Below are 8271 nucleotides of genomic sequence, written 5' to 3' on the forward strand. Positions count from 1 at the left end.
TAATTTTTATAATAAAAGTAATATTGTCGTATAATTATAAATGAGTCTTATGAGAATATGGAGGACAAGTGAGGACCAGGTTCAGAATCTCCTTGCATACACAATGGATATGGACATGTGTGTCAGCATACCACATGATGTAATTTGAACTTACATTCTTTTATGCTCAGAAAGAAGTCTCCATTAGGGCTTATAATAAGTAACAGTTCAATCTTGCCTTCTTTAGAAACAGCCAGAATTGATTATTACCCTACCAAAACTCTGACCATTTTTGTTTGATAGACCTAATAGATAAAATGCTGACTGCAGTGTGTTGTGCGTCTCTTCCCTGGGGAAAATGAGCCCTCTACTCTGGCAAAAACTTCTTTACTGTGTTTGTGATTTCTTCTATTCTGATTTCCAATGCAATTTAGATACCATACTGAGTTGTGAATTAATATTTGAAACATTTACCCAGTACATTTCTTTATACATGTTCATTTTTGGTTCTAGTTGAATAAACACCATTTTTTGTTTTCATTCGTATAAAAGTATATACTAGTGTATTTAACTAAAGATTAATTGTTTTACACTGTTGGGAATTAGACCTACTGGAATTACAACACTAGCCTACATCCACATCCTTATAATTTTTAAAATTTTAACCCAGTACTTTTTTAAGATACCAAATCTGGCTTTGAACTTGGGATCATTCTACCTCTACCTTCTACACATTTAACAGTATAGGTTCTTATCAAAATATCCAGTCAAAATATACTTTTTAGGATTAAGAAAAAATAAGCCAGACATGGTGATACACATATGTAATCCCAGTCCTTAGAAGGCTGAGACAAGAGGATCACATGTTTGAAGCCAGCCACAGCAATTTATAAAAGCTATCATTGCTGAGATCCTATTTCAAAATTTAAAAAACTCTCATGTTTAAATTAGATGAAAAACAATCTTGAGTTCAAACCCCAGTACCACAAAAACAAAAACAAAAAAAAGCAATATAAAGGAAATAATATACGTCTGGTGTGTATATAAAAGTGTGCCTAATTTCAAAATGTAATGGGAATACTTGACAAAAACTAATTTTTTAAAATACTATTCCATTCTATTTACGATTAGCCTAGAGAAAAGCTTAGAAATAAACCTAACCATAAAGGTAAAATAAATCTGTGTGGAAAATTATAAAATATTAAAAAGAGATGCCGGGTGTGGTGGTGCACGCTTGTAATCCCCACGCTCGGGAGGCAGAGACAGGAGGATCTCGCAGGTTCGAAGCCAGCCGCGCGTGCTGGCTTAGGAGAACCTGTTTCCAAATAAAAATGTAAAAATAGGTCTGGGAGTGTAGCCCGGAGGTAGAAGGGCTTCCAGGAACCCCAGTACCACCAAATATAAAATAAAATAAAATAAAATATTGAAAAGAGAAGGTGAAAAAAGATTTTAGAAGATGGAAGGACCTCCCATGCTTGTCAAAAACTGAAATGACATAAAAAACTTAAATGTCAAAAAATTGGATTTCCAAAAATTTTTTTTAACACTGGAGATTGAACTTAGGGGCATTCTCCGTTACTCCTACACCCCAAGCACTATACTTTATTCTTTATTTTGAAACAAGTTCTCAATTAATTGCAAAGGGCCTCAATAAGTAGTAGCTGAGGCTGCCCTCCAACTGTGATCCTCTGTCTCACACTTCCAAATGCTGGGATTACAAGTGTCCACCAACACGCCCTGCTCAATGTTTTTGAACAGGCAGAATAAATATCATTAAAATGCCCATTTCTCAAAGGTGGCCTAGAGATTCAATGCAATACCCATTAAATTACCAAAGTTATTCCTTACATAGAAAAATCAGTTCTTTTTTTTTATTGGTGCACTGTATTCATGCATCATAGTAGGATACATACTTTTTTAGACATACATGCACACTTTTCCCAGTCAGCCCCCACCCAATCCCCACCCCATTCTCTCCCCATCCCTCCCTCCCATGCTTGGCTTAGTAGTTGACATCTAGTATTATGGCAATTTATCCAAAATTAAAAATGATAATCTCATATAACAGTTTCATTTGTCTGATACCAAGCTTTTGATGACTTAAAGATAACATTTCAATATTTCTTTTTACTTTCTTTCTTACCAGAGAATATTTTTTTCTATTTTTTAGGTGAAACTATCATATATTTATTTTTCAGAAAAAAATCTATCCTAATATGGAATATGGACTCTAGATACCCAAAACGATCTTGAAAAAGAACAAAGCTAGAAGATATATATTTTCTGATTTCAAACCATATAAAGCTACAATAATTGAAACAGTGTAGTACTATTCTAAAGGCAGATATATTAACCATTGGAGTTAAATAAAAGCCTAGACCTAAATTCTTCCCTATATTGTCAAGTTATTTTTGACAAGGTTTCCATGAACATTTGGTGGTGGAAATATTAATCTTTTAACTAAATATTGTTAAAAATAATAATTACATGGAAAAGAATAAAATTGGACCCTTACCTAATCCCATATACAAATATTAACTCAAAATAGATAATAGACCTAAATATAAATCTTAAGACTATAAACATTTAGGAGAAAATCTGGGTCATTAAACCTTACAACATTGAAATTGGCAGTGATTTCTTGGTTATGATTTCAATGGCACAGGCAACAGAGGAGTATACAAACTCCCTAAAAAATAAAAAAAAAATTGTATATCCAAAGACAATGTACACAGAGTTAACAGTTACTAATAGAATGGGATAAAATATTTCCAAATGCTATATCTGAAGGTATATTAATATTCCAACTAGACATCCTAAAAATTAACAACAATAAAGGCAAACAATACCCTTTAGAGATAGGTAAAAGACTAACATAAATAATGAATCTCCACAGATAACCAATCTTAGTTGTCTGTTGGATGGAAAATCTTGTTTCTCTAGTTCTGATGTGTGTTACCTATTTCTTCTTTGTAGTTAATCTCTTTGAGTATTTTCTCTAGTGCTGGTTTTGAAGACATAAATTCCTTCAGTTTCTGTTTGTCATGGAAGCTTCTTATTTCTCCATCTAATTTGAAAGAAAGTTTTGCTGGGTAGGAAATTTTTGGCTGGAAGTTGTTTTCTTTCAAAATTGGGAATATGTTACTCCAAGCCCTTCTGGCTCTCATAACTTGGTTTGGGAAGTCTGGAGTGATTCTAATTGGTTTGCCTCTGAATGTCACTTGGCCCTTTGCTTTTGTTGCCTTTAAGATTCTCTGCTTGGCTTCCACATTGGTCATTTTGACAATTATGTGGCGTGGGGATCCTCTTCTCCGATCCTGTCTAAAGGGAGTTCTATAAGTTTCCTGGACCTGTGTATCGACCTCTTGCTCTATGTCTGGAAAATTTTCTGCTATTACTTCCTTGAAGAGATTGTTGATCCCTTTGGTTTCACTTTCTTTTCCCTCCTCTATTCCAATTATTCTTAGGTTAGCTCTCTTAAAATGGGCCCATATTTCTTCAATATCAGATTCCTGCTGTCGGATATTTTTTTCTAGATTAGAAACTATGCATTTATTTTTGGAATGATCATCTTCTAAGAGTGAGATTCTGTTCTCCTTGTGGTCTAAATGGTTGTTTGTGCTTTGAATTGAGGCCTTTACTTCATTAATTGCATCCTTTATCTCTTTTTGGCTCTCTCTGAGTTCTTTTCAAAGCACCTCTATTATTTCTACAGTTATTTTCCTGATTTGATCTTCTAGAAATCTCTGATTTTCAGTTTTATCGGGTTCTGATGTTGTGGGGTTGTGGGCATTCATTGCTCCAGTATTATTCCTCTTTCCCATGATTTCGGATGTTTGTGCCTTCTCTGGGTTCTTCCCTTGGGTCACTATGACTTCACTTAAGGTGTTCTGGATCTCGAGTCAGTAGTATCTCAGACCCCACTACTCCTTTACTGGGTTGTATCACAGAGTCTCCGACCCAGAGAGTCGATAGAGGCTGCTTTAGACTGTGGGGGGTGCCAGGTTGCACGTTCTCCTATGGTGTGATATCTCTGCCACCACCCCTCCCCTACTGGGTCAAGTCCCAGGGAGTACAGTACTGGGATTTCTCCTCTGTGGCCCGCAATTTGACTCACTGTTCTTGAGTACGCAGATGTAGCTGTACTGGCCTCGCTGAATTCGGTGCTGCTGCCGCCGGTGGCAATATGGCGCCACTGCTACGCCCTCGGCTGTGGTGCTGGTGTTTTTCTTCTTGGTTTTGATTTCCACTCTGAATCCCTGCGGCGTGTGCTGAGCTCAGCCACTGGGAGCTTTAAATGCTCTCTGCGCGGAGAAATCCCGCCTGGCTGTTCCGCAGTGGCTCACCTCGGCTTGCTGTAGCCGTCCCTTGAATTCGCCGGTGCCGCCGGCAGTATGGCGCTGCTGCCGCGTCTGCCGAGTCCTTGGGCGTGAGGCCGGTTATCTCCTCTGTGGCTGTTCTCAGTCCGCTTTCTCTCTGGAGCCTGGTGATTTTTTGTTTCACTGGTGATGGTGTTTTCTGGCTATGAAAGGCGCTGATTTTGTGGTAATGGAGATTGGTTGTTAGCGGAGCTCTTAAGCCCCGCTTTTCTCGGTTGCCATCTTCCCGGAAGTTGAAAAATCAGTTCTTAAATTCATTTGGAAAAACAAAAACATGGAATAGCCAAAGTAGTTCTCAGCAACAGAAGCATAACTGATTCAAATTATAGTAGAGAGCTATAATTATAAAAAAAAAAAAGCATGGTATTGGCACACAGAAAGACAAATTGACCTGTTGAACATAGTAGAAGACTCAAAGAAATCCACACAATTAGATTCAAGTTTTTGCAAAGGCGTGGTGAACCCTCAAGGGAGACAGGACTGAGGAACAGAGAGTGAGGAAAAAAGAAGAAAAAAATAAAAGGACACTGGGTACTGAGGCTTGGAAGCAAAACAGGTGTTTATTATGAAGTCCTACAGCATATTTATCTTATACAGAAATGCCAAGAACTCTTAAACCCACATCAGCAATACACATCAGGCACGCACAGCACGTTGCACAGGTAAAACTATACTTAGTGCCACATAGTCTTCTCAAAGCACAAGCAAAGATGCAGGTCCTTCTAGGAGAGTAAATGGCTAGGAGCTTATCAGCAGAATATGCACAGAACTGAAGGATGTGACCAGTCAACACAAAGCAGTGGGGAACTGAAAGAACACAGACACACTAAGTTTAGGCCAAATACAAGGCTGAGGATTCCCAAGAGATGGTTGCCGCTCTTCTCGAACCAAACAGTTTAGAGAGAGATCACAGACTCTTGTGACTGGCCTGTCAGCAGCTGTCCCCCAAAAGTTCCCCCTTTTTGTCATATAATAGAGGTATGAGCCACTAGGGTTCAAAGTTCCTTTTCTGTCAAGTAAGGGTTTTTGTTAGTAAGGGTTTTGTTAGTAAGGGTTTTTAAGGTTAGTAAGGTTAGTAAGGGTTTTTCTGCCCCTACCAGGCCTGAGCTGTGACCAAGACATCCTGGAGGTTGAGAGCAGCCATCGCCTGCACTGTAATCTCTTTGATATTGGCCATCTGCAAGAACACTAGCATACCTTGTCCTACAGTTATTAAAGTCCTGAGCCTCCTATATTGAGTAAGTGCATCCTGGATCGTAACTGGGTTATTGAGCAGTTGAATAGGAGGTTCTTCAAAGAGTTATTCAGCAGCAATAAGGATGTCACCTTGTGGCAAATTAAAAAAAAAGTAAAAAGGACTAAATGCCAAAGGTCATGTGGGGAATACAGATAAAGGAACAAACTCATCAGACCATTCTTGCAGGCTTTGAAGGGAGTAAGAAAGATCAGAAGTCTGATCATGCACTACATGCTCCAGAGAATTTTGCCAGATACCCCATTTGCCTTTTTTATTTTTTCTAATTGCATTTTTAAGTTTTGATGGGCATGCTCATCAATAACCTGACCTTGAAGATTGTATGACAACCTTGTGTCATGTTTTGTATCTTAATTAGCACAAAAGAGACTGAAGACTGTGGAAGTATATGCAGGGCCATTATTTGTTTTTAAATGAGCAGGAATCTCCATTATGGAAAAGCATTTTATTGAGTGCTGACAAATTACTTTAGTCATTTTACCAGTCGGAGCAGAAGCCCATATCAAATGCGAGAAGGTATCAATACAAACATGTATGTAAGTATGTTTACTCAAAGCAGGGTAATAGGTAATATCCATTTGCAAGATTTTATTAGATTGGAGGATTCGATAATTAGCTCCCTGAACAAGTGGCCTTAAATGCAAAGGTTGACATATAGGGCATTGTTTAAGTATGTGCTTAGCTCTTTTCCAAGGAATCTTTTATGTGTGATGTAAAGATCCTGCATTATTATGCAGGGCAGTCTGTTGTTTTTCAGCAGTAGTAAAAGAAACTAATTTATCTGTCTGCTCATTACCCGAAGCCATCAGTTTTGGAAGAGACGAGTAAGCAGAAAGATGTGTGTGTGATAAGCACAGGGTGTTTGGGACAGGGAAGAATAGCCTGTAAGGAAGGGAATAAAGCAGCAAGTATTGGATGTTGAGTACTAATCACTCTTGTACTTAGTTGTTGAATTACAAAGACACTACTTGCAGCACCAGAAACTATATAAGACTACCAGCAAATTTAGTTAGAATCTGGGCTATAATATAAAGTTTATTTTCTTGGATAAAAGAATATTCAGCCTGATAGACTTTATAGTTACTCTTGTCTAGTACACGGTCTTGTGGTTTTTAGTGGCATCTACAAATACTGTTTTTGCATGAGCAAGAGAGTCTCTACTTACTATGGAGAAAAGAATCCAGTCTGTACACTTAAGAAAATTCCCAAATTTTTCCAGCTGGCAATGAAAATTAATAAAATCAATGTAATCAGCTAAATTAAATTGTCTATTAACATTAAGTTGTAATAAAGGTTAAATTGATCTTTACAAATTGATAGGCGAATAACATGAGGATTATAATAAGATATTTTCTGTACCTAAAGCAGCCCTTGATCAATAATGAAATAAGATTAATAAAAGTTATCAAGGATGGTGTAAGTCTGTTTAGTAAATATTTATTTCAAAAGTTTATCTCCTTGAAGCAAAATGTCACTAGGCCAAGTAGGAATAGGCAAAATGACCAATTTTATAGTTAGCAAAAGATTAATGTGAAAAGCAAATTGCTTATTTATGTGATGTTTAAGGAAATCTCATCTCATCCTCAAGGAGTTAATGTTTGTGGGCTATTAAAATCACTTTAAGCTGGGAGTGGTGGTGCACACTTGTAATCCCAGCATTCGGGAGGCTGAGACTAGAGGATCACAGTTCACAGACAGCCTTGGCTACTTATTGAGGCCCTTCGGAACTTAGTGAAACCCTGTTTCTTCTTCTTTTTGTTTTATTGGTGCATTGTATTCATACATCATAATGGGATTAAAAAAAAAAAAACTTGTGTAGACGTACATGCACACATCACCCAGTCAGCCCCCGTCCAATCCCCATTCCCTCCCCAACCTTCCTCCCATGCTTGGTTTAGTGGTTGATATTGATATGTTTGTCTAAGTACATTATGTTCTTTATAGAGCTTCCCCCACTTCCTATCCTTTCAGCTAGGTTGCCATATTTGCTGTTCTATAGGATCTCCTTTTTCACCTGGAGCTCCTCCTATGACCCATTTTACTTTAGCTTTCACATATTAGGGAGAGCATCCGATTTCTTTCTTTCTGAGACTAATCTCACTTACCATAATGTCCTCCAGTTCCATTCATTTCCCTGAAAATGATGTAATTGTATTTTTTCATGGCTGAGTAAAATTTCATTGTTTACATATCCCATAGTTTTGTAATCCATTCATCAGTTGTTGATGGACATCTTGGCTGGTTCCATAGTTTGGCAATGGTGAATTGTGCAGCTATGAACATAGATACACATACATTAGTTTGGTAGTTTGGTTTGCTTTCTTTTGGATAGATACCTAGAAGTGGTATTGCTGGGTCAAATAGTAAATTTGTTTCCATTCTTCTGAGAATCCTCCATACTGTTTTCCAAAGTGGTTGCACTAAATTGCAATCCCACCAACAATCCTTTAGGGCTCCCACTTCTCCACATCCTAGCCAGCATTTGTTGTTGTTTGTGTTTTGAATGATTGCCATTCTAGTTGGAGTTAGGTGAAATCTCAGAGTCGTTTTGATTTGCATCTCTCTGATTGCCAATGATGTTGAACATTTTTTCATGCATTTATTGGCCATTTGAATTTCTTCTTTCATGATGTGTCTATTAAGTTCACTTACCCATTG

The sequence above is a fragment of the Muscardinus avellanarius genome (assembly GCF_963383645.1).
Source record: "Muscardinus avellanarius genome assembly, chromosome: 10".
Taxonomy (NCBI): Eukaryota; Metazoa; Chordata; class Mammalia; order Rodentia; family Gliridae; genus Muscardinus; species Muscardinus avellanarius.